This window comes from Euleptes europaea, chromosome 10 (assembly GCF_029931775.1).
Source record: "Euleptes europaea isolate rEulEur1 chromosome 10, rEulEur1.hap1, whole genome shotgun sequence".
In the NCBI taxonomy this organism is placed as follows: Eukaryota; Metazoa; Chordata; class Lepidosauria; order Squamata; family Sphaerodactylidae; genus Euleptes; species Euleptes europaea.
Genome location: NC_079321.1, coordinates 18,628,795 through 18,656,793, shown reverse-complemented (window position 1 = coordinate 18,656,793; position 27,999 = coordinate 18,628,795). Strand labels below are relative to the sequence as shown.

The 27,999-nt window shown below is 43.6% G+C and overlaps 1 protein-coding gene across 1 annotated transcript in view; it reads left to right on the top strand.

The window, feature by feature from the left end:
- The first annotated feature begins 605 nt into the window (after window positions 1–605).
- HSPA9 (heat shock protein family A (Hsp70) member 9) overlaps window positions 606–27,999 on the top strand; it is a 140,114-nt gene continuing 112,720 nt past the window's right edge. The window contains exon 1 of the mRNA XM_056856279.1: window positions 606–609. The gene's annotated coding sequence lies outside the window, so the exon portion shown is untranslated. The remainder of the gene's footprint in view (window positions 610–27,999) is intronic.

Here is a 27,999-nt window from a genome sequence, read left to right as displayed (position 1 = left end):
TGGAACAGTCCGCTTCCCCTCTCTGATATTTGTCTGAGTTGGTTCAGGCTCATGGGGTGGAGTCCTCGCTGGTTAGTTCTGTTTGTTAGCTGGAAGTATAGACCTAGGGTTGCTAACCTCCAGGTACTAGCTGGAAATCTTCTTCTACTATACAACTGATCTCCAGCCGATAGAGATCAGTTCACCTGGAGAAAATTGCCTCTTTGGCAATTGGATTCTATGTCATTGAAGTCCCTCCCCTCCCCAAACCCCACCCCCTCAGGCTCCGCCCCAAAAACCTCCCACCGGTGGCGAAGAGGGACCTGGCAACCCTGTATAGACCACAGGAGGCCCCTTGTTCTGATACCAGTACCTCCCATCCCTATATCTCCTCCTTAATAGATGGATGTTGTTTTTGTATCTGGATGGGAGACCACCAAGGAAGTCCAGCTTTGCTTCATAGAGGTAGGCAATGGCATACTACTTCTGGATGTCTCTTGCCTTGAAAACCATACATGGTTCCCTTAAGTCGACTTACTTGATGGCACTTTCCACCAACACCCTGTTTGGCAGGTGAGCGTGCTATTTTTGGCAGCCGCAATCACTGAGTCTGAGATCTCCTCGTTGCCATCCCACTCAAGCAACTGCTGAACAGCTTTGCATCTGCGCAGAAGCTGTAGTAGTAGTTTCACTCCATTCTGCTTTGCAGCTGGTTTTGCACTGCACAGGAGATCAAATTGATTGTCTCCAGATCATGGATCATTGTTGTCAGGCAACTAACTGATGCCCAGGGTGATTCCTTTAAGGATGTTCAAAACCTCACATGCCTAAAATAACATCTATAAGATAGAATTAGACAAAACCCTAGAAGTAAGACTTTTCACAAATCAGTACTTATGAATAACTGGCTGGCTGGTTTGGTCACCATTCATGTGAACAATTGTCTGAGGGGCTGTGTGCAACAACGACAGGTCTGTGGGTGGGGTAGTAGACCTCCTGTTGAGCTGTCTAAGAACGTGCATGCATAGGGTTGCCAGGTCCCTCTTCACCACCAGTGGGAGGTTTTTGGGGTAGAGCCTCAGAAGGGCAGGGTTTGGGGAGGGGAGGGGCTTCAATGCCATAGAGTCCAATTGCCAAAGCGGCCATTTTCTCCAGGTGAACTGATCTCTGTTGGCTGGAGACCAGGTGTAATAGCAGGAGATCTTCAGCTAGTACCTGGAGGTTGGCAACCCTATGCATGCAAAAAGTAAGCCACCCAAATGTTCTCAAGTTGCTCACGTGCAGCTGAACTGCTTGACAAAAAACCGACTCCTGGCTCATGACCAGCGAGTAGATTGTGAGCCAAACTGGCTGGTGTTCAAGCATAATTGGAAACATCTCCATATAAGAGGTTCATAGGACCTCTCACAACAATGCTGTAAACATTTGTTAGGCACCTTAGAGAGTTCATACGCATGTTCCTGTTGCATTATCACTATGCTGTACATGGGTGGGGGCCAACTCCAATAGAGAATGGCTTGCCTAACGCAACCCAGCAAAAAAGATGGCATCTATACCAAATGTTTGCTGGGTTTTGGTCCCAGGTAATGGCAGGTACAAGATAACAGAGACAATACTGTTGGCAAAGTCATTGAAGTGTTTTCCCCCAGGAATAATTCCTTGATAAAGAAAGACATTCCAACAGAATCCACATTCTTTCACAGTAAACAAGAGTAATACTAGGCGGGGGTACCATGATGCCAGGAGATGCAGCAACCTTTCCAAAGATAAGCAGGGCCTGGTTTTGCTGAGCTCCTGGATGGGACATGGGTGGGAGATCACCGAAGAACATTATCTACCCAGCCTTGAGTTAGGAAGGAAGGAAGGAAGGAAGCAAGCAAGCAAGCATAGGTTACACACAAGACCAGAGACAGAGTTCCAACAGCAACCGCTTTAGTCAGTTAACAGGGAAGAGAGAACTAACTTAACTGCAAAACACCCCAACTTATATACAGTTCCCAACCACCCGAAGCCACTCCCCCTAGTCTGTGGTTGGACAGCCAAAGTCCACCGTCCAATAGGAGAAACAGACGACGGAGGCTGGAGCAGAGCCTCAAGCTCAACACAGTTCAGCACAGCTGAGTTCAACAGTTCAGCAAAGTCCTTGCACCAACTAAATACATTACAGAAGAGATCAACATTTTGGGATAGGTTTTTTGGGTAGTCAGTCTGAGCTGAGAACAAATTGGGCCAGGAAAGACTGGTAACAGATTTCTGGCGAGCAGGAAGTTTGGAAAGCTGGAATGGAAGTGCATCACCACTAACTTGGCATCCTTGTGTACTTCCCATCTGCTTCACCAGTCCATTTGTAGTTTTACAAAAAGGCACAAATACTTCTTCCTGATCAGAAAAGCGGACCTGTAAAAGCTTTCAGAAATTAAACACAGGAGGCTAGCTTGAAGACTGGAGAAGATGCAAGGCAGTACTCAGCAGGGTTCCACCTGTCTGAGCTCCCTGATATCATTAGATGTAGGAAAGCAGGCCTAAATAGGTCTTACTCTGAAGAAAGCTTTCTTAGGAGTCCAGTCCTGGACTGGAGCAGGGTTGCACTGCTCATAACTGATAAACTGTCATGAGAACGGATGCATAATGATGTACTTAGCTGTAGGGCTGTTGAATTAAAAAAAATCGGTATAGTTCGGATTCGGCTGAATTCGGCCCGTTTAGATTCGGGATATGCCGAAGTCCGAACTCCTCCGCTTCGGGTCCGTGCAATTCGGCGGGAATTCAAAATTCAGGGAGAAAATTCGGCCGAATAAAGCAATTAAAAACACAACTTCGCCTTTCCGCGGCTCTGGGGGGGCATTTTTGGGGGTAGAGGTCCCAAACTTTGAGCGGAGCTTCAAAGGACGCTTCTTGAAAGACCCCCAAGTTTTGTAAAGATTGGGTCGGGGGGGCTGAGATATGGGCCCCGAAAGGGGTCCCCCCACCCTTAATGTGCATCTCTGAGCAGAACTTGCCGCCCACGCACAAAGCTCCCAGCCCCGACAAACAGCTGATAAGTTTGCAAAGCATTGCAACACAACTGCAAGCAACACGACTGCAAAAGGAACACAACCTTGTAAGCAACACCTTTGCAACTGTGCAAAGCAACACCTGACACCTGGGAGTTTGCAAACCATGGAAAGAGACAGGCAGCTAGCTATGCATAATGAGCAGGGGTGGAATTTCCCCTTTTGCATCGGACTCCAAATGCATTCTTTAAGTCACCATTTGAAAACAAGTTTTGAGCAAGCATCCAAATAGACCTAACCACTCTTATGAATGAGGGAAAACCTGAAGACACACAACTGAAACCCCCCCCTCAAACCAGGGAGAGAGAGACTTGAGGGGGAACACACCCCCAGGCAGAACCGGCAAAAGCCCCCTTTGGCTTCCCCCCCACCCACAGAAACTGCTCCCTCCCCACACACACACAGACTCTGCTTCCCCCCACACACACACACACAGGAGAAAAATTATAGATTAAAGCCCCCAAAGGGGTCTTACTGTGGCTGTCTTCTGTTCCATCAGGAGGGGCTGGGGAGGACTTGTAATCCAAGAAGATTCCAATTAGGCACGGGACGTTTTGCTCTGGAGATGCACAGGATCAGCTGATCCATTCATCCCAATAGGGAAAAGGGGAAAGGGGAAAGCCCATATCTCGAGACCCCCTGACCCAATGTTTACAAAACTTGGGTGGTCTCTTAAGAAGCCTTGTCTGAAGCTCCGCTCAAAGTTTGGGATCTGCACCCCCAAAAATGCGCCCCCTGCAGCCACGGAAAGAGAAAAGGGGGGAGCTGATATTTCTGCCCCCACTGAACCCATCTTTACAAAACATGGGTGGTATCTTAAGAAGGATTGTCTGAAGTTATGCTGAAAGTTTGGGGGCTGTATCCCCAAAAAAGCGCCCCCTGCAGCCACGGAAATGGAAAAGGGGGGAGGGAAAAGGGGTAGAGCCCATATCTTGAGACCCCCTGACCCAATGTTTACAAAACTTGGGGGGTATCTTAAGAAGGATCATCTGAAGCTCCACTGAAAGTTTGGGGTCTGTACCCCCAAAAATGCACCCCCTGCAGCCATGGAAAGAAAAAAAGGGGGAAGCCCATATCTCGGGACCCCCTGACCCAATGTTTACAAAACTTGGGTGGTCTCTTAAGAAGGCTTGTCTGAATCTTTGCTGAAAGTTTTGTGTCTGTACCCCAAAAAATACACCCCCTGCAGCCACAGAAAGGAGTGAATGTGCACAAGCACCCCCCCACACACACACACACACAAGGATTTCCCTCTCTCTCTCTCTCCCCGGCCGGGCCGCACATCAGCTGATTCCTTCAGTACTCAATCCTGACTGATTGGCCAGAAGAAGACCCAGCTTGGCCACCGATTGGCCGGGGGAGGAGAATGCTGCTTACTGACGGTTATGCTGCTTACTGACGGCCGAATTTGCCGGATTTATTCGTGAACTCCCGAACTCGCTGAATTCGGGCCCCCCAGTTGCCCGCCATTTTTGAGTTCGGTTCGTCCCGAACTAAAAACCACCGAATCAAGGGAAATTCGGCTGTTTTTCAGTTCGGGCCGAACCGAATTAACAGCCCTACTTAGCTGTAGCGATGAGCCCCCAGGTGGAAGCTCTCTCCCTGCCCTATGTAGAATATGCATCACTTCTTCGTGGACATGGGTACCATCTTCCTGCTCTGGTTGAATCCAGAGGAAATCCTGGTTCCTTGTTGGAGAGGCGGTGCTAATTGGCTGGCTGTTCAGGCAAGTTTCTGAACATCTGTAAGATAGAATTAGACAAAGATAAATGGTGGAACTCCCTGCCCCAGGATGTGGTGATGGCGGCCAACTTGGAAGGCTTTAAGAGGGGAATGGACGTGTTCATGGAACAGAGGGCTATTCGTGGCCATTAGTAAAAATGGATGTTAGTCATGGTGCATACCTATTCTCTCCAGGATCAGAGGAGCATGCCTATTGTATTAGGGGCTTTGGAACACAGGCAGGTTGCTGCTGCTGCAGTTGTCTTGTTTGTGGGCTTCCTAGAGGCACCTAGTTGTCCACTGTGTGAACAGACTGTTGGATTTGATGGATCTTGGTCTGATCCAGCATGGCCTTTCTTATGTTCTTATGTGTCTACCTCCTCTACCAGGCAGATTTTCAAGCATAAAGAAGACAATTAAAAAAAAATCTGAGCAGATAGATATGCAAAATGCTTGAACAAACCCACTGGCAGCCAGGGGGCAGAGAAAGGGAAGCGTAGATCTGCTGTTTTGTTCTGGAGCCTGTTATGTGTATCAGCACAGAAGCAAAGGTTGGGGAAAGCCAAGTTTGCCCCAGAGCTGAAAACTTCCACATGTTCCTGTTGCTAAGCATGTCTTTGTGCACCCACTGTCTGTCAAAGCCAGGAGAAAGAAACACAGTGAGATTTTTCTGTTTGCATTCAGAGAGAGGAGAGAGGAAATGGGCCGCCCAAAATTATCACCATGTAAGAAACAATTTGGAACGTTAACAATACCCCAGCTTATAATACACGATTCTCTTGTTTTTCTCTGATAATGAGACCAATGAAAGAAGTGAGTGAAAACGACTGGTACTTTGCCTGTAGAATAATAAGGCTTGTTAGAATGCAAAGTTTAACTCTCTTCAAATTCATCGGTTCTTGTAGGCTATCTGGGCTGTGTGACAGTGGTCTTGGTATTTTCTTTCCTGACGTTTCGCCAGCAGCTGTGGCAAAACGTCAGGAAAGAAAATACCAAGACCACGGTCACACAGCCCAGATAGCCTACAAGAACTGATGAATTTGAAGAGAGAATTTCAAGAATTTGAACTCTGACCGTGAAAGCCTTCGACAATATCTCTTCAAATTTGTCCCTGCTTAAAGCCTGCTCCTCTGTTGGGGTTCGGCTTCATTTCCTGGGGGTTAATATTATTTAGAACACACATCTCTAGGGTTGCCAGGTCCCTCTTTGCCACCGGCAGGAGGTTTTTGGGGCAGAGCCTGAGGAGGGCCGGGTTTGGGGAGGAAAGGGACTTCAGTGCCATAGAGTTCAATTGCCAAAGTGGCCATGTTCTCCAGGGGAACTGATCTCTATTGGCTGGAGATCAGTTGTAATAGCAGGAGATCTCCAGCTAGTACCTGGAGGCGGGCAACCCTACACATGTCGTCACCCATTGAATTGGGGTATCCTTTCTGCTGCATGTAATGGTAGGGGTCAATTAAATATATGCAGCGATTGGGGAGAGGGATTGTGAATAGAAGGTGGTTCGTAGCTTTGCTGCTGCTCTGTGGTTTCCAAAATTATCTTCCCCCAAAAATATTGTTCCTATCCTAGAGCTGTGTAGTGACCGAGCATGTCCTAGGTTGGCTCCCTCTGGAGGAGAGGATGCTGGAGAATTTTGGCATTTTGTTGTACTTATCTACCCTATTTACGAAGGTGCCAGTAAAGCACAGATGGAGGCGAAGAACCACTCCTACAAGTAGCCATTCTGCTAACCCACAGTGGATCCGGGGGGAGGGGGGAGAGAGATCCTAGGCACTTTAGCCAACTTACAGCTGTCTCCCTGTGCTCTTCCCTGCCTCCACTAGAATCTAAAACTACAGTTTCTTCACTCACATGAACATCACACACGGACTTCCCTCTCTTCAGCTGGGTAGGGTCACCTCCTCCAAGCTCTGGCAGAGAACAAGCATTTCAACAGAGTGCTGTGAAATTGCCTGATACAAAGTCAGATCACTGATCTAACAAAGCCAGTGTTGTCTATTCTCCAGCAGAGGTCTTTCGCTTCACCTTCTACCTGATGCTTTTAACTGGGGATGCTGGGGATTGAACCTGGGACCCTCCACACAGAAAGCAGATGCTCTACTAGAGAGCCACAACACCTGCAACATATATTTTTTACAGATGAAGCTGCCGTATACTGAGTCAGACCACTGGTCTAACAAGGACAGTGTTGTCTATCCTGACAGACAGTGGCTCTTCAGGGCCACGGGGAGAGTTCTTTCCTGTCGCCTACTATCTTATCCTTTTAAGTGGAGATAGTGGGGATCGAACCTGGGACCTTCCATGTGTAAAGCAAGTGCTGTACCTGTGACCCATGCCCCCTTTCACTGCTAGCATGTAGTGCCCATTGAGAAAACGTCTGTTGTAGTTAAGGAATATTAACAATCCTTTGCAGGGCTGCCAGGTCTCCAGCTATTGTGGGGGAGAATACATTGACAACCAGTGGGAAGTGGATGGGGGAGGAGATATGTAAGCACATGGTGTTTCGATGCCACAACATTACTTCCAGAATGATCTGGAAGTGGCGTCATCAAAACACTCTAGGACTCCCCCCAAACCACAGAGTTTTGGGGGAAATCCTTGACTATCTCACTGGCACAATGATGTCACCTCTGAGTTGCACCTGAAGTGATGTTACAGCAACAGAATGCTGCATATATGCCACTTAGGGCTGCCAACCTCCAGGTACCAGCTGGAGATCTATTACAACCGATCTCCAGCCGATAGAGAGCAGTTCACCTGGAGAAAATGGCCGCTTTGGCTCTACGGCATTGAAGTCCCTCCCCTCCCCAAACCCCACCCTCCTCAAACTCTGCCCCAAAAACTTCCCACTGTTGGTGAAGAGGGACCTGGTAACCCTAACGCCACGCACTGCCTCGTATAACCACCCCCATCTACAAGCTGTCTTCTATGTATATGTTCCTGTCCCTGGCGATGCTATTCCCTTGTTATAGGTCCTGGCTCTAGTCCCTTCAGGCCAAACCCCGACTGCCCATTGTCCTCCTAGGGACAAAGCTCAGTAGTTCTTCCTTCTTCCAGAAGAGGGCATAGTGAGGAGTCTTGCCTAAAGCCACTAGGCCCCGTTGTCTTTCCTGTACAAGGAAGATGCTAGCCGAGCAATGTGGGTGGGTGTGAAGAGAATGCCAGCCCGGCACCCCCTTACTCTGGCTGATGCAGCCCCCCAGTGAGAGGCCACGGGGCATGATGCCTCAGAGTTTCTGCGTAACAGCTTGGCATTCCAAGGTTGTCTGTAACAACCGAGCTGCATTGCAACATTGCACTCTGTGTGTGGGCTTGAAATTATGTGGTTGTTTTTATTCCATCTAATATGGAAAAAAAAGCCAATCTGTTTTATACATAGCCATGAATAAATTCCTTGTTAACCTTTACAGCCATCTGGAGGGAGAATGATTTCTCTTGCCAGAGTAGACCACGGAAGTTAGGCGTTCCATCTAGATAATACAGCCACGGTGTTATTAATCGAATTCGGGGGCCGAAAGTTCGCCATTCCAGCTAAAAAGGTTTTTAAAGATCAATTGATTTATTGGCACGCGGTTCCATTTGTCGAGGTGTAATGCTATTGGAGCGCATTCCTTAATGTTTAAGAATATAATTTTGGGCAGGGCAGGACCGAGAAGGGGAAATGGCCTAGGAGCAAACCAAGCCAAGCAACCCCTGCAGTGATGCGGAGGCCCTGCCAGTGGCTCACTGTTGTCTGCCCACACTGCCACCGATTGGGGGGACGAGACAGCTGGTGAGCCGACACCAACCACTGATGCTGCTGAAAGTAGAGCTGCCAACGTCCAGGTACTAGCTGGAGATCTCAAGAAAGGGTATGGATCCACAGCAGCTCACTGGTCAAGTTATAGATATCTACCTTCAGTGCAGAGATTGTCTTCAATGGGTAGGGTTGCAAACTTCCAGGTACTAGGTGGAGATCTCCTGCTATTACAACTGATCTCCAGCTGATAGAGATCAGTTCACCTGGAGAAAATGGCCGCTTTGGCCATTGGACTCAATGGCATTGAAGTTCCTCCCCTCCCCAAACCCCGCCCTCCGCAGGCTCCACCCCAAAAACCTCCCACTGGTGGCGAAGAGGGACCTGGCAACCCTACTGCTACTTGATGGGGCATGTTTTTTCACCCAGGTCTGCTGCAGAAGAATGCACCAGGACATCCCGTTCTTCACTCTTCAAAAATGGGACATGGATTCTGTGGTTGTTTTTAAAGCTGCACATGCATTTGCAAAAATCAAAGTTGAGAATATGTTTTTTTTTTCCCTTGATGAATGCTGGAAACTTTGCTTTGCAAATTTGCACTCCAGTCATGTCTCCTCTGGATTACTCTAAAGGTCTCCCGGCTGGCCTTCCGTCCTGCTGTACCTCATCTCTGCAATCAATTCAGAATGCCCCTGGTACACTTCTCTCTCTCATGTTGCCTACAATAACAGCCCCCCCCTCTCCTTAAACTCTTATGCGTTTCATCCACTTCGATCTGCTTTCTGTGCTGGGAACAGGCTCCCCCTCCCTGCTTGTCAAGCCGCATCCTTGAGACACTTTTTAGTCAAGTCAGCCCGCGGGTGACTCAGCCCCATCTTATACTTCTACTGCCATCTGTCTTTCTCTCTTTCTCCTGTGTGTCTGGTCTTGCTTTCTTTGACGGGCAACCTGAGTGGGCTAGGGTTGCCAACCTCCAGGTACTGGGGAGAAAATAGACACCACTGTACACGTATCAAAGAGATCTGGAAATCAGTACAGGGGCGAAAAGATGTATAAACAAAGTGCAAAATTTTTTATAAGCTACTACATAAATACACAAACCACACAAGTTATGTGCACAAAAACCTACACAGACAATCTACAAACATCCATATGTACAATAAAGTCGAGATTTCTTTCAAAAAGTCTCTAGTTGGAGTACAAATTCTTTCTTGATTTGGAGGCAAATTTCATGTAGTTATATGGAAGCCAGTGATTAATAGAGGATACGGCCGTTTCACATTCTTAGCTGCTTTATAATCCTTCTTTAGCCCTTCAGATAATCATCTTCATATAATTCTAGGTTATATGTCACATCCCACGAAGGGTAAGAATACAAAGTGTAGCAATTCCAACAGTAGGATTTACTTGCTGCTAAATAGCTAGCCGGTGTGTTCAAAAAGAAGCTAACCACATGAATCTGTTGCAAGGCAAGCCCGGCGTCAGTCTTTCTTAAAGGGACATAGCGTCTTTTACAAAAAGCAGGAAAGATCGTTTCCCAAGTTTAAACCATAAGGGGCCATGGAGTTTAGAAGATGAATGAAATATGTTTCCTTCTGCCTCAATAACATTTTCCCTGTCCTGTCTATCAAATCTTTTGGTGTTCAGTCGCCAAATCACAAAGTAGCGCAGATCGTTCTCGTTATGTCAGAACTGAAGGAAATGTTCTACCACCGGGGCAGAAGTCACTCGTGCGCGTATTCTGGATCTATGTTCCAGAATATGTGTCTTGATGGGTCTAATACTAGATCCCTTGTAAAAATTTCCACACGGGCACAATAGACAGTACACACAAAATTTTGTGTCACAATTGGTGAAAGTCCGGAGTTGAAAGGTAGAGTCAGAATCAGTCCTTTTGGACTTCCGGGTTGGATCGCCCCCCCCCGCCGCATGCACGGAGCCGTGCTCTTGCTGCCTCGCTGCCGCAGGGGCTATTAATTAGCCCCTTGAAGATCCGGCAAGCGGCACCCCTCGGAGTAAGAGGGGATGCAGAGTCGGGTGCTGGTGGCGGACCCGTCATCCGAGCGATAGCCGCCCTGAAATCGGCGGCGGTCGCTCCGACGGGAATCCGCTGAATGGCCAGCGCCATCTTAAAGGAGCAGCAAGAAGAAAGCGAGGTGGGATCCGACTTTTTTTTCACATTTCTTTCAAAATAAAAGTTTCTTTGCACTTAAAAGATTAACTTGGGGTGTGTGGCAGTATTGTTCAAGAAAGACATTACTTACAATCATCTATAGTTCTGTTACGCTCTGTTCTGAGACTTTTGGCTTTTTGCCAGTTGTGTGACGCATTTTTTAAAAAAAAGTTTCTTTATCAAGCAAGAACTTGGAAATAAAAGTAAAGGGTTGGAGAACAATCAAGTGATATGGAATAACACTATCTAAGATGTCATAGTGATTGCTTTCTCTGACTGGGATTCTTCCATCTGAAATAATTTTTGTGTAAATGATCTAAAAGAAAGTTTCTGCCCCCCCCACCCTCCTATTTTTTTTTTCTTTTTTTGGATTACAATTGCCAGCTGTTTAGTCTTCAGCACTCACAGTTTTTCAATGGGAGAAAAAGAGAAACACTCCAAAGACATTCTTAAGGATACAAAATTGGCTGTACAGCTTCCTCAAAGAAGGCCTTCAATAACTCAAATTCCACCTAAACAGATAACGTCTCCAGTTACATCAACATCTGTTATTGCTAAGATGCCTCCAAAAGCAAAGCCAGAAGTAACACTGAATTCTGTTTTTGAACTTTTAACTAAGACTCATCAAGATGTCACAGAAATGAAGCAGGAGTTATCCCAGAATACTGCAACTACATCTCAAAATTCTGCTGCAATAGCTACTCTGCAAGACACAATTTCATCCCTGACTATTAGACAAGACAAAGTTGAAACTAAGCTCAAGAAAAACATACAGGAAATTAAAGAAACCAAGAAGAAGGTGGATACCCTTGAGATGGCAATAACAGCCTCATCTGACAGAGATGAGAGGCAACAAGACCAGATAGCAATGATTGAACTTAAGATAAAGTAATCTTCATTGCGCATACGTGGACTGAAAGAAAAAGTGGAAAATCGGGATTTACGTGGATACCTGACAGCTCTTTTGGTAGATTTCTTACAGGAAACTGAAGAAGTAATTGCAGGGATGATTGTGACAGCCTACAGAATTAATTCTGCATATGCAACCAGAAACAAAGTACCCAGGGATTGCCTGCTTCAATTATTTTCGAGGAGCCATCGGGATTTGATATTAAACACACATTACAAGACACCATTAAAAGTTGGAGATGAGCCTTTGAGACTGATGAAAGAAATACCGGCTAGACTGCTGAGGAAGAGGAAAGATTTTATGGAAATTGTTCAATACTTAAGATTTAATGGAATCCAATTTAGATGGGAATACCCACAAGGTGTATCCTTCACTTTCAAGGCAAAAAGATTCAAATATACAGAAGTGGACAAAGCTGAGCAGTTCCTAAGAAGATATGAGGCAGAATTGGCCAAACCTACTAAATCAAACAAGCAAGTTCCAACCAGAGAATCCACAGAAGAAGAAAAGGCATCTGAAGCAGCTGGAGGTGGAGATTTGCCAATGCCAATGGATTCTGCGGAGGACTCTTCAATTGATGAAGCTGAAGACTAAACAATGGGGGGAAGGGGGGCAATAAATGACATGGTTCTTAATGCTGAATGTGGATTATAGGATCTAACTGATTTTTGATATGTTACAGGTCTTATCTTGGAATATTAATGGACTGAACTCTCCTAATAAAAGAAGAAAAATATTTCACCAGCTACACAAAAGTAATGCTAACATTATTTGTTTGCAGGAAACTCACATACTCCCAAAAGATATATTTAGATTGGAACATTTAAGGTTGGGTACACTTTTCACGGCGTGTAACAATGTTAGAAAAACTAATGGAATAGCTATGTATATACCTGCTTTATTGGAACCAAGAGTTGTTTATCAAGATACAGAGGGAAGAGTGTTACTAGTTGAAATAACATCTGGATTTCAAAAGATAATGCTCGTGGGAATATATGCACCTAATATAAATCAAAAAGTATTTTATGATAAATTAGCAATAATATTAGCCGAATATGCTACAGAAAAAATGATATGGATGGGGGATTTTAATGGAGTTAAAGTACCTAAGATAGATAGATCTGGAAAAAAGAAAAAAGCGTCCAATGAAGGAAAATTACCAGGGGTTTTTGATGTTCTTACTGATCAATGGAATATGTTTGATGTATGGAGATTGGCACATGGAAATAAGAAAGGTTATACTTTCTTTTCACAAAGACATCTTACATATTCCAGAATAGATATGTTGTGGTTATCGAAAGGTTTAATAGAGAAAGCTGAGGACTCAGAGATTTTACCTAGAGTTCTGTCAGATCATAATGCGATCTCAGTTAAAATTCAATTGGGAGATAGAGGATATAAACCCTGGAGAATTAATGACTTCCTTTTAAAAAATACTAAAATAGTTGATAAATTGAAGATGGAAATAATGAATTACTTTAAAGAAAATACAGATAAAGGTACCCGGGAAGATATAGTATGGGATGCCGGTAAGGCAGTAATTAGAGGATTATTAATTCAACAAAATACAAGATGGTATAGGGAAAGGGAGAATAAGAGAAAACATATATTAGAAGAAATAAAACAAGGAGAAAGATATTTAAGTACTCTACAAGATAAAGTAATTAAACAGGAACAGCAGATTAAGATTAGAAACTGGCAACAGCAATATGAATTCTTAATCGCAGAAGAAATAGAAAGAAAACTTATGTATAACAAACAAAGATTTTTTGAACATGCAAACAAGCCGGGGAAAATGTTAGCATGGCAATTAAAGCAGAAGGAGAAAAAAATACCAATAATTCAAATTAAAAGGAAAGGTAAAATTACAAGAATAAAAGAAGAGATACTTGAAACATTTGTAGAATTTTATACAAACTTATATAGTAAAAAAGTATCTTCAGAGGAAGAAATGAATATGTATCTTACTAAAGGAGATTTGGGAAAAATAACACAAGAAAATAAAGACTTTTTGGACCTTCCAATTACTAAAGAGGAGTTGGAAGAGGCAATAAAAAAAAGTAAATTAAATAAATCTCCCGGTCCAGATGGATTTAATGCATCATATTATAAAATATTTAAAGATCAGTTAATCCCTTACTTATTGGAAGTAATGAATTTAGGATTGATAGAAGGAATTATCCCTCAAACTTGGAAACAGGCAAATATAGCATTAATACCAAAGGCAAATTCTGATATATTGGAAGTTAAAAACTTTAGACCAATTTCATTGTTAAATATTGATTATAAATTATTTGTTACAATTTTAGCCTTAAGATTAAAAAGAGTGTTAAATCAAGTAATACATGAAGATCAAGCTGGTTTTTTACCAGGAAGGTTGATGAGTCAGAACGTGAGGGTGGTAATTGACCTTTTAGAATATGCAGAGCAAGATACAACACCAATAGCTTTGATATTTTTGGACGCTGAAAAAGCTTTTGACAATGTTAATTGGCAGTTTATGTTCAAGATATTAGATTTTATGGATTTTGGTGAGAATTTTAAAACAGCTGTAAAAGGAATATATACACAGCAATTTGCTAACCTGATTATAAATGGGTCATTATCACCCAAAATTGAGATTCAAAGGGGAACGAGACAGGGGTGTCCTCTTTCCCCTTTATTGTTTATCTTAGTGTTGGAATTATTATTGTATAATTTTAGAAAAAGTGATGTAGTTGGTCTACGAATAGGTAAAAATCATTATAAGCTTAAAGCATATGCGGACGATATAGTATGTTTTTTGACTGATCCGATTGAACAAATGGACAGATGGAATAAAATTTTGGAGGTTTATGGTAAGCTTTCAGGATTTAAAGTTAACAAAATTAAAACTAAGATTTTAACTAAGAATATGACTCTTTCACAACAACAAATACTAATAAAAAAGACGGGGTTCATTATTGAAAATAAAGTCAAATATTTAGGAATATGGCTAACAAACAATAATCTTAACTTATTCCAAGACAATTATGTGAATCAATGGCAACAGATAAAAAAGGACTTGGTAAATTGGGAAAAATTGCCATTATCATTGTGGGGAAGAATTTCAGTAGTTAAAATGATGTTATTACCTAAAATGCTTTTTTTGTTTCAAAACCTCCCAATACTTAAGGGTGTACAGATATTTGATGTCTGGAAAAAAGACATTATGAGATTTCTCTGGGGTAAAGAAAGACACAGAATTGCATATAATAATTTAATTGAACAAAAAGATACGGGAGGATTTGGATTACCAGATTTGAAAATGTATTATCAAGCAGCATGCTTCACCTGGATTAAAAATTGGATTCTCTTAGAGAATCCGAAACTATTAGAATTAGAAGGTTTTAAGTTGAGATTTGGGTGGCATGCTTATTTGTGGTATGAAAAGGAGAAAGTAAATAAAGAATTTAATTCCCATATTATTAGAAAAAATTTACTACAAATATGGAATAAATATAAAGAAGTTTTTGAAAGTAAAACACCCGGCTGGATTAACCCTATAGAAGCATTTATGAGAAGAGGTGCACACTTAAATTTGGATTGTAACAATTATAGAGAAATAACGGAATATAAAGACGGTATATGGATATTGAAATCAAGAGAAGAAATTCTGATTAAAGATTGGTTTATGTATTACAAACTAAGAGATGTTTTTAACAAAGATAATAAGCTGGGTTTTAACCAAACCAAATCAAAATTTGAGATTATATTATCCAAGGGAAATAAAGGATTGATAGGTAGGGTTTATAAACTACTTATAGAAACAAATTTGGAACAAGAAAGGATTAAGTTTGTGATGCTGAAATGGATGAGAGATTTAGGTTATAACATAGACTTAGAAATTTGGGAAAAGTTATGGAAAAAGGAATTTAACTTTACAATTTCAAATGAAATAAGAGAAAATTTGTATAAAATGTTTTATAGATGGCATATAACCCCAGTACTACTAAGTAAAATGAAGAAGGATGATGAAGCTTTATGTTGGAAATGTGGTACGGAAATAGGTACATTTATGCACGTTTGGTGGTTTTGTAAAAAAATAAGGAGGTTTTGGAGATTAGTTCTGAAGGAAACCAACAATTTGATTAAATTAAAAATTAAGAAAGACCCCGCCTTTTGTCTTTTGGGTATTCCAAAAAGAGATCTAGATAAAGGTGATAGAGTCATATGCCAATATAGCTTTGCTGCAGCAAGAATTGTAATTGCTAAAAAATGGAAGCTAACAAATAAACCTTCAATCAAAGAGTGGCGAGAAAAATTATGGATGTATATGCGGATGGCCAAAATTACAGCATCTTTACAAGATAAAGATATGGAGGAATTTAAATGTATATGGGTAAAGGCCACCGCATATTGGGATAAAGTGGCAAAAACGGATTTTAAAAGTATAGTTAACGAATTATAGTACAATATGATTTTAAATATGATATAATAATAGAATTTTTTTCTGATATGTCATAACACTCCATCGGAAGTCAATTGGTGGAGGGCACTGTGGTGGGGGGATGTGGTTTGGATTCAGGGCACGGTATGATTTATAGAGAGATTTGAATATTGTATTAGTGGAGAAACAGTGCGCTGAATTTGTAATTTTTCTTTTTATTTTTTATTCTTTTTAAATGTATATGTACTTTGTATTTCTTTTTTTTTCTTTTTTTTCCTTTTTTTTGTGTTTATTATGAAAATAATAAAAAAAAATTATAAAAAAAAAAAAAAGAATCAGTCCTTTTAAATTCCTTGACCGCTAGACAAAAATTACAAGCCAGGCACTTTTGGCATTTGGCAGAAAGAATTTGTACTCCAACTAGAGACTTTTTGAAAGAAATCTCAACTTTATTGTACATATGGATATTTGTAGATTGTCTGTGCACATAACATGTGTGATTTGTGTATTTATGTAGTAGCTTATAAAAAATTTTGCACTTTGTTTATACATCTTTTCGCCCCTGGACCTCCAGGTACTAGCTGGAGATCTCCTGCTATTTCAACTGATCTCCAGCTGATAGAGATCAGATTACCTGGAGAAAATGTATGCTTTGGCAATTGGACTCTATGGCATCAAAGTCCCTCTCCTCCCCAAACCCCACCCTCCTCAGGCTCCACCCCAAAAACCTCCCGCCAGTGGCGAAAAGGGACCTGGCAACCTTATCTATAGGGTTTAGTATATGGTGGTGCAAATTAACGCGTCCTGCTCCTTAATTCCAGACCTTTGGGATGATCCTTCATGGCCCACATTTGCAGAGTAGTTTGATAACATGCCTCAGAGAAACATGCCTTTTCCCCTCTGGCTACCTCTACGCTTCTAGTGCTCAGTACTGTGGCCCTTCGTTCTGGAGCAGGACTTTCTATGCTCTCCTCGGCAAGTGTGCTGTCACTTATGTGCCATCACATATGATGTACCCAGCTTTCCCAGCTTGTATTGGGGGGACTGGGCTGGGGGAAGAACTTGCTTGTGGATGCTTTCAAGGAAAGCATGGAAGGTCCTAGGTTGGAATGAAGGACCAAGCCATGGCATTGTGCACTTGGAAGCATGTAACATTGATGGCCTGCAGGTAGAGTTGCCAGGTCCCTCTTTGCCACTGGTGGGAGGTTTTTGGGGGCGGAGCCTGAGGCGGGCAGGGGTTGAGGAGGGGAGGGACATCAGTGCCATAGAGTCCAATTGCCAAAGCAGCCATTTTCTCCAGGTGAACTGATCTCTGTCGGCCAGAGGTCAGTTGTAATAGTGGGAGATCTCCAGCTAGTACCTGGAGGTTGGCAACCCTACCTGCAGGAGAGAATTCTGCCACCTTCTGTGGGATAGTTCTGCAGACTACGCTCCATGCTCAGACCATTATGGGAGGACTGGCCCTCTAACTTGCCAGGAAAGCTCTTCAAAGGCCAATGATAGCTAGGAACAAGCCAACACTCCAAGGCTCTGTTGCTCTGGGACCATTTTAGCTTCCCATTCTAGCCCTGCACGCAGTGCAAATCTGTACCGTTTGCCATGTTGTATCGCTAGGCAGAGAAAGAAACAGTCGTGGAGGCAATAGTGATCGCAAGATCTGTTGGAACGCAACAGCTAACTAACTAGGGTTGTCAGATCCCCTCTAGCCACCAGTTGGTAGGGTATGGGTAGGGTAGCCAGCTCCAGGTTGGGAAACTCCTGGAGATTTGGAGCCTGGGGAGGACGGGGACCTCAGTATGGTACAATGCCATAGAGTCCACCCTCCAAAGCATCAATTTTCTCCAGGGGAACTGATCTCTGTATTCTGGAGATGAGCTGTTATCCCCAGGTCCCACCTGGAGGTTGGCCTCCCTATACCTAACTGAACAGACTACAACTTGGGCTCAGTAACTCTAATTCTCCTTTCTGGAGAGCTTCTGGGAGTTGGCCTTAAAAATAACAGTACCAATATACGACACCATACCAAAGAACACAGGAATTGAAAACACACGGTTGTCTGCTCCGCGCTTTTCTAGAAATAACTCCTTGCAACATCACAACTAGCATTGACAACTCTGGGTTGGGAAATTCCTGCAGATTTTAGGATGGAGCCTGGGGAAGGTGGGGTTTGGGGAGGGGAAGGTTTCAGCAGGGTATAATGCCATACAGTTCATCCTCCAAAGCAGCAATTTTCTCCAGAGGAACTGATCTCTGTAACCAGGAGATCAAGTGTAATTCCGGGAGATATCCAGGCCCCACCTGGAGGCTGAATCCCAAACACCCAGCACGACAGACCAGATAATTATAATATATTTCAGTGCAGACATCTGTAAATGCCCTCATACCTACAAAATCTACAAATCTATTCCTATGGTACCATCTACGAAACAAAAATGCATCTGATGAAAACAACGTGTCAATGTCGTCCCGTATGATCTCCCAAAAAGGAAGGAAAGTCTGTTGTGACAATCGAAACAGTCCCTTGTGAGGCGCTGGAAAAGCTGCCCGTCTGGTGCCGTGGCGGACCGATGAAATCTTTCCAGTGGATCCATAACGGCCACTCTCCAATCAACAAGTGCCCACCCGGTGGCTGGCAACCCTATTAACTGAGGATGACTTACCAGAGCAAGCCTGTGAAACTGTTTGGAAGACCTATGTATGATTCACGTGTGCCGAAAGGTGGATCACAGACCCTTCTCAAACAGATGGTCACCTGAAAAACCCCAACTTCTGCTTTGCAATTTTTCAGTAAATGGTATTAATGAATTATTGCGAACCAGAAACAAGGTTTGTTCTCTTCTATACAGGCCCCAATTTTCATTGTGCTTGTTGGCAAAGCCAGGGACACATTTTCCTGTATTTACTTCAATGGTTTCTGATGCTCCTACTGAAAACAAAGCATAATGGTGTCTGAAAGAGAGAGCCACCTGCCAAGCTGACAGCAGGAAACGGGGCATTTGATGGATAGATGGCAGAAGATGAGAGATGAAGCGTTGCTTTCTATATCTGACATGGATTCATTTTCCGGGTTGACGATTGAATTTGCTGTATCGATCGGTTGAGAGAGTTGAGGACTCAGCCTACTGAATTTATGGACAATTCAGCAAAAGTCTGCATACAATGGGATTAATTACAACTCCTGCTGCTTAGGAAGAACAGGGGAAATGGCATTCAAACAAACACAATCCCAACTCGATTGTCTTTCTTTTTTAAAAAGAGTGTTTTCCTTTTAGTTTATAAATAAATTGAAATCTTTCCAGAAAAGCCAAAAAAGAAAAAAAAAGGGTGGGGAGGAAACAGCAAGATAGGCTTTTGCTAATTCAAGCCTGCATTACTGTGTTTGTTAATAAAGAAGGAAATGCAATAATTATGGACATTAATAAAAAATAATCTCTTTGGGCTGATTAGGGTGAAAAGAGGTGGGGGGGAGAGATACAAATGTACCGCTTAAAACAAATTGGGTCTAACAACGCTGCTGCTGGTACCCAGCCATGCTGAGATCTGTCAGAAAGTCTCAATTATAAGCGGCTCAGAAAGAAAGAACCAAAGGAGAAGAGGAATGCTCAATACAAAAGAAATAAATTATATCTTGGATGCCATGTACATGTTTAATCACTGGGCTTCAGATAAAGAAGAATGCTTAATGTCATCCGCCGACAATAAAGCCTCGTGGGCGCAAAGTTTTCCATTCAGGTTGTGTTCCCAAACACTCGGCTGGGTCTGAAACTAGTTAAGAATTAGACACCAAACTAGGGCAATGGCTCAGTGCGGGAAACAGGCCCCGAAGTTCCTCCTATCGGACACAATAGTTAACCTATCTGCTAGCATGGTCAGATTTGCTTGGTTAGCAATGAAAATTAGGCAAAAAATTACTTAAGGCTATACAGTAGCCAAGCAAATTGGGAATATGTTTTCTGCGTACTATATTTATCTATATACCTAATGTATGTGCTTTCTGATAGACTTATTTTACCAAACTTCTGCTATTATTAAGCATTCCAATTTTAATAATATACTGCTTTCGTTCTACTTGATATTAATTAGCTATGTACCTCTGCATCCCCCCCCATTTTTAAGTATTTAAATTTTAATTGTATTTTGCTAGTACCTGAAGGTTGGCAACCCTAGTTATTGCAGATTTAAGAGGCCTCGTTATGTAAAGCTTGAAATGTAGTAAACAGGGATTGCACCCCAAGAGTCCAGGGGAGACCTGGGGATCCCCTGGAATAACAGCTCATCTCCAGACCACAGAGATCAGTTCCCCTGGAGAAAATGGTTGCTTTGGAGGGTGGACACCATGACATTGCACCCCATTGTACCAGGTCCCTGTCCTCCCCAGGCTTAGAGTTGCCAGGTCCCTCTTCTCCACCAGTGGGAGCTTTGTGGGTGTGTGCCTGGGGTTGTGTGACACGAAACCATGACTTCACGTGATCTGGACACTCTACTTCTGTTGATGCAGCCTCAAATCACATTTGCCTGCCTCATCTCACTGCTGACTCATGTTCAGTATATGGTCTACTAGGTCCTTTTCGCACAAACTACTGCCAAGACAAGTCTCCTCCATCCTATAATTATGCATTTGATTTTTCCTACCTAAATGCAGAATTTTACATTTATCTCCATTGAAGTTCATTTTGTTCGTTTTAGCCCAGTTTCCCAGCCTGTCAAGACTATTCTGTATCTTGACTCTGTTCTCTACTGTATTGGCTAACCTTCACAATTTAGTATCATCTGCAGATTTAATGAGCATCCCCTCTATCCCTTCATCCACGTCATTTATAAAGTTGTTGAAAGCACAGGGCCCGGGACAGATCCCTGAGGCACTCTACTTGTCACTCCTTTCCAAGAGGATGAGGAACCATTACCAAGCACACTTGGGGTGTGATCTGTCAACCAGTTACAGATCCACCTAACAGTAATAGGACACAAACCACATTTTCCCAACTGCTTTGATGTGTGTGTGTGGGAGAAATAAACTGCAAATGATTCTGTGCTGGACAAGTAGGTTTGCTTTTAATAACCTAATCATGACCCTGGTGGGTATATGTTTTCTTCTCTGATAATCACAAAGATTTAGCTCACCGAGCAAGCAGGCACAAAAGGGATTGTAAGCTACAACAGATAAATTACAAACGTGGTTTATTTTCTAAGGCACGGCTAGCGATGACCCTGTCGCACAAGCAGCTGTTGCACAAACACAAAGCTGTCCAAGGCGCGCACTGGAGAACAACAGCCAGGTGATTTGACAAGGAGGTTCGACTTGCATGTAAATAAAGAGCTGGATCAAGGTGTGTTTGACTAGCAATCATGTCTGTGTCAGAGGTCTCAGCGCCCCTGCCACTGACTTGTCCCTGTTCCAAGCAGAATCACGTTAGACCCCTCTCCCAGCTTAATAGGATCGGACACACACACACCCTCCTGGCAGGATCAAGCGCTTGGCACCCTGTGATCTGTGATGATGTAAAGCCAATATAATGAAGGGCATTTTATCACATGAGGCTTGCGGTGGTCTGTAAGGTGATTGCAAAACCTACATTGCCCGGCATATGCATTTGATTTCTTGTTCTGCTTTCCTTTTACCGGCATTCACACATGGTATAAATGGCAGGAAAGACGCTCAAAAGCACTTTTATGTGTGATGTCTGTGTAAACAGTCCGGGCCAGCTGTTTCAGATCAGCTTTCTAAATGTATTTTAATATCAAAAAATATTGGGATATGTCCTGCAGTTCACTTTCAGTAGCCTAAATGCCATTATATTAGCGGAAAGGGTTTTGTTTTTGTTTGGGTCTTGTCTTGTTTTGAAGCTGCAGCACATCCTTGTACAAAGAAAACTCCACTGTATCCAAAGAACTATTTCTGCTTGCACAGAATAGAGTGCTAGTAGTAGAATTGGTCTAAAGTTTTCAACTTGGATTTTGCAAATTAACAATGCTGTTAAAGAATGGCATTTCACACTGTGAAATGGTAAATGCTCACGGTTGCACAAGGAACATGCCATCGCCAGCGCTACTGGTTTGCATAATGATCCTTAAGTGAACTGAACACAGCTTAGCTGGAAAGGAATTCTGTTCGTGTTTCATTGGATACACACCATTAGACATATTGTCATATCTTTAACACTGGAGCCAGAATTTAAAGATCTTGCGACCCACTTTATTGTTACGTGCTGCCTTGCAGCTTAATAGGACCCTCAAGGCAACTAACTGTAACAATCACAATTTTACAATAATAAAATTACAGTAACAACAGCTAGAATTTAAGGTCATTTGCATATAAAAACATCAAGGATTAAAACTACTTAGCACCCTCCCACAATCCTGAAGCGACAAGTGAACAGCCCAATACATCCTATGCCCGTGGTAACCTTTACAAATAAACAAGTTAGGGTTGGGAAATACCTGGAGGTTTTGGGGGCGGAGCCTGAGGAAAGCGAGGTTTGGGGAGGGGAGGGACTTCAATGCCATAGAGTCCAATTGCCAAAGTGACCATTCCTCCGGGTGAACTGATCTCTATAGGCTGGAGATCAGTTGTGATAGCGGGAGATCTCCATCCACCACCTGGAGGCTGGCAACCCTAATTGGGGGGGGGGTAGCTGCCTTTGCTGGCTCATGGGCTGGATAATAGCGCTCAAGGGGCCAGATCTGGCCCGCAGGCCTTATGTTTGACATCCCTTCATTGAAAGGAGGATCTCAGACCTCCAAAGGACAACTACGGGAGACAGAAAAATTGCGGACTGGAGTGTATCTCCCTCGTTCAATGTGTTTCTCAGACTTTCTGTAACTCTATGAATAGTAATCATACTTATGTATAAGTTAAAATTTATGTTATTTATGGTTTGCAATTGTCATTTATGGTTTACAATTTAGCTTAGTCAGGACAGACAATAACATTGCTGACCTTGGGGATTTACACTGTTTGGCACGAATCAAATGCCTGGATTTATATATTGTATATAGTTTAAGTTCTAATTATTAGTGATAGAATAATATAGGAATTATATCTTTAAATTCAAAAGTCATTGTGCTGATTTTTTCCTTCAACCACCTGGAGGTTGGCAACCCTGATTGGGGGGGGGGTAGCTGCCTTTGCTGGCTCATGGGCCGGATAATAGCTCTCAAGGGGCCGGATCTGGCCCGCAGGCCTTATGTTTGACACCCCTGGGTTAGAGTGTCAGATTAGGATCCGGGAGACCCCGTTTCAGATCCCCATTCTGCCATGGTAGCTTGCTGGGTGACCTTGGGCCCATCGGACACTCTCAGCCTAGCCTACTTCACAGGGTTGTTGTGAGGATGAAATGGAGGGGAGGGGGAGAATGTAAGCCACTTTGGGTCCCCACTAGGGACAAAGTGTGTGTGTGTGTGTGTGTGTGTGTGTTAAGTGCCGTCAAGTCGATTCCGACTCATGGCGACCCTATGAATGAAAGAGACAAAGGGAGGGTATAAATAAAGTGAATAAACAAATAAAGTATTCTGTCATGTCAGCCAACACCTACAGTGTGAAGCAGGACAGTCCAAATGCAGGGTTACCACCTCAGGGAAGCTTGAACTAGATTGGTTTTGGGAAGTGCCGTCAAGTTGCAGCTGACTTATGCTGACCCTATAGGGTTTTCAAGGCAAGAGACAAACAGAGGTGGTTTGTCATAAGAACATAAGAACATAAGGAAGGCCATGTTAGATCAGACCAAGGTCCATCAGGTCCAGCAGTCTGTTCACACAGTGGCCAACCAGGTGCCTCCAGGAAGCCCCTCAAGACGACTGCAGCAGCACCATCCTGCCTGTGTTCCACAGCACTTACGATAACAGGCATGCTCATCTGATCCTGGAGAGAATAGGTATGCAGCATGACTAGTATCCATTTTTACTAGTAGCCATGAATAGCCCACTCCTCCATGGACATGTCCATTCCCCTCTTAAAGCCTTCCAAGTTGGCAGCCATCACCACATCCTGGGGCAGGGAGTTCCACAGTTTAACTTTGCGTTGTGTGAAGACATTTATGCATTGTGTGAAGAAATGCCTGCCTCCGTATAGCATCCTTGGTGGTCTCCCATCCAAGTATTAACCAAGGCTGACCCTGCTTAGCATCCTAGATTTGATGAGATTGGCCTAACCTGGACCGTCCAGGTCAGAGCAAACTAGATTGCATGGAGGTATTTGGGGAGGGGGGTGTTCTGATTTCTTTTTAATCAGCTTTGTCAGACTGTGATTCAGAGCACAGGGAAGACAGATTTTTATTTATTAATTTTTCTTTATGGTTCTCTCTGGTCATTGATCTCTGGAAATCATGTGGAAATCATAGTTTCCATTTTGTTTTTTCACATGCAGCTGGAAAGATGTGAGGAAGTAACAGGATTTCCGTAACTTTCTTTCTTTGCATGAAGGAAACGGCTTGGGGAGGGTGATTCTGAGCTGAGAAGCAACTCCTGAAGAAAGGGTGAAGCGGCTACTCTCTGCTTTCCCTTTCTGATTTTGGTTTTAAGGCACCATCATCTGTACAAAAAATAGATAGCTACATTAACCAACGCCCAAACTATACATCCAGCGGGTCGTTTAAATGTAGAAAAACCATTTCCCCTGGGGATAAGGGGCAGAAGGCGGCGCCCAGTTCTTCTCCCATCTGCCCATTCCCCTCTCCAAATTGCCCCATGTGGCTTGCTGTTCCTCCCCTGTGGGCTTTTCAAACGTAGGGAAACACACTTTGTTTTGCTTCTGATTTATGTGCAGTCAAGAGAAACCAGACTCCTGGCCCGTATAACACCCGAGCCTGCTGTTCATGCACTCCTGGGAGGATTTAAATGGGAGCCCTTGCCAATTGCTTCGTGCTCTGGGGGGATTTTCTGCATTGTCCGACTGACTGATGCAGGCGTCCTCCCGGAGATGCAGCCAGACGGAGACCAGTGCCAAGACAGGGAAGTTCTCTATTAGCCTTAAGCAGAACTGGAATGGAAAGGGGGCCAAGGGAGCCGGCCAGCAACAAGGAAGGAACCCTTACGGAAGACAGCGTGATGGATTATGATGTGTGCTTATATATACCTGTAGAGGAAAGGCTGAGGGAGTTGGGAATGTTTTGTCTGGAGGAGAGGAGTTTGATGGGGGACATGATTGCCCTCTTTAAGTATTCGAAGGGCTGTCACTTAGAAGAGGGCAGGGAGCTGTTCCTGTTGGCAGCAGAAGATAGGACTTGCAATAATGGGTTTAAATTGCAGGTGGAGAGGTACCAGCTGGATATTAGGGGAAAGGTTTTTACAGTAAGAACCATAGAATCATAGAGTTGGAAGGGCCCACCAGGGTCATCTAGTCCAACCCCCTGCACAATGCAGGAAATTCCAAACTACCTCCCCTCCTCACCCCCAGTGACCCCTACTCCATGCCCAGAAGATGGCCAAGGTGCCCTCCCTCTCATGATCTGCCAAAGATCACCAAAGAATCATCATTGCTGACAGATGGCCATCTAGCCTCTGCTTAAAAACCTCCAGGGAAGGAGAGCTTACCACCTCCTGAGGAAGCCTGTTCCACTGAGGAACCGCTCTAACTGTTAGAAAATTCTTCCTGATGTCTAGATGGAAACTGTTTTGATTTAATTTCAACCCGTTGGTTCTGGTCCAACCTTCTGGGGCAACAGAAAACAACTCGGCACCATCCTCTATATGACAGCCCTTCAAGTACTTGAAGATAGTTATCATACCCCCTCTCAGTCTTCTCCTCTTCAGACTAAACATACCCAGCTCCTTCAACCTTTCCTCATAGGACTTGGTCTTCAGACCCCTCACCATCTTTGTTGCCCTCCTCTGGACATGTCCTAGCTTCTCTACATCTTTCTTAAATTGCGGTGCCCAAAACTGAACACAATAGTCTAGGTAAGGTCTAACCAGAGCAGAGTAAAGTGCTACCATCACCAGTTGTTCGACAGTGCAATTGGCTGCCTAGGGAGGTGGTGAGCTCCCCCTCACTAGCAGTCTTTAAGCAGAGGCTGGACAAGCACTAGTCAGGGATGCTCTGGTTGATCCTGCATTGAGCAGGGGGTTGGACTAGATGGCCTGTATGGCTCCTTCCAGCTCTGTCATTCTAAGTCGTACAATGTATAGTTTGGCAACCAGGTTATTTATAACTGTTGTTATAGTATGTTCCCCAGGAAGAGAACTTCATTGGCACAACCTAGTTTCAACTACATGTTACATTCTCCCTGCCAACCCCCCAATTTATTTCACATGACTTTTTTTTCTTTTGCAAATGTAGCTGCCAGGATTATTATTTTTTTATCCTGGAGCACAGCAGCAAGTGAGAGAGGAAGAGAGACCAGGGTGGAGGGTGACTTTTTTCTCCTCTGCTGTTTTCTCATTGGAAAAAGCCACCCCTGGGAAGGGAAGAGGGAATTGAACCCTTTAGTAACTGTTTGGCATCACTGGCTGAAACTGCTATGAGCACTTTAAAGAAAAAGCTGACACTTTTTAACAAAAAAAAGGTTAAAGGGAAAAAAGAGAGACGTCTCTTTTCCCCTTAAAATGCTTCCAACAACTGTAATAATAACTAGCAAACTGAGCTGGAGTTGAAAGGTTAAATCCCTTCTCCCCTGCCTAGGTGAACCTGACTGTGTGCTGTACATGCAGTTATATTTTACAGACCCCCAGAGATTCATGGTCTTTGTCACAGCTTTTTGTGATGGGGTCTTCTTTATTAGAAAGATATCACACATGCCGATTTCAAGCACATTTCAGCCTCTTTCCCACTGTTGTGCATGGGTGAAAGAGAGATACACAGCTTTTAATGTATCAATGTTCCCAATAGATTGATGGCCATTGGGGCTGTGCATATCGGTAAACCCAAATAGTTGTTTGGGCTATTTTCGGGGTTAATTTTGGCTGAATACTAAAAACTGGGGAGCTGAACAAAGCCAGATAGGCGATTCTCGAATAGCCGAATAGGTATTTGCTTTTTCAGGTTTCGGCTATTCACCTGTGCTCAGATGCAGGGCTCTGTGCCTTCTCCGATTTTCCTGTCTTTGACTGGTTTTGTTTGGGACATTGTCCCCTCCCAGGATGCCACAATGGGGGCCTTTTGAGGTAGGGGTCATGTAATCGAAGCCAACTTGGCCTGACCACCTTTCCAGATCAATCACTACAGAAGACTAATCTTCTGTCACTTAAAAGATGGGGTTCACCCAGTCCCATCTGGAGGGATATACCGTCCAACTAAAAGCACCAGCTTCAACAGCTGCTGATCTGGTTTCTGAAGAAGACTCCCTCACCCATACAGATAAGCAGTCTCCTTCAGAAAAGCCGCCTTGGTCGAGACTTCAATGGGTTCCGATATCCAACCATCCCATATGAAAACCTGCTCTCAAACTGAAGATCGCCCTGAGTAGTGGCTTCATTTCCCCACAACGTGACCATCTCTTGAAATCAGATTTTTTATGATTATATTAAAGGGCTGTTCACAGGATGCCATTTGCCTTTTTTTTTTTTTTTTTGCATTTAAGTCATTTTCCTCAGTTTGGAATCTAATTTGCACAGACAGCAAAGTGACCCAGATATGAATGGAGCCCCCAGATTCAGAGGCGCCAGCTTTCCAGTCGGTTCTTTCTGCCAGTCCTTGGCAACGCTGACCTTCTCAACCTGAAAACCGGTTGACAGCTCAGCTCTCACAAATGCCTGGAGGATGGGGGTGACCCCTTTGCAGGCCCATAAAATTGGATCCTCTGTCCCAAACTTCACCAAACTTCAATGTCCATCTAAGGAAAGTCCCTTGCAGCTATGCTGCAAATTTGGTGACTCTACCTCAAAAAATGCCCCCCCCCGAGCCTCAAAATAAATTCCATAGATTATAATGGACCTGAATTTTTTTTTGGAAGCCCGGAAATAAAGTCGAATACCCATTTACCAGTATGGGTATTCAGCTTATTTTGGTTTACTGGGGGGAAAACTGGGGCCAATAAACCTGAACCCAAAATTTACCTGAAATTGTTTTCTTGCACACCCCTA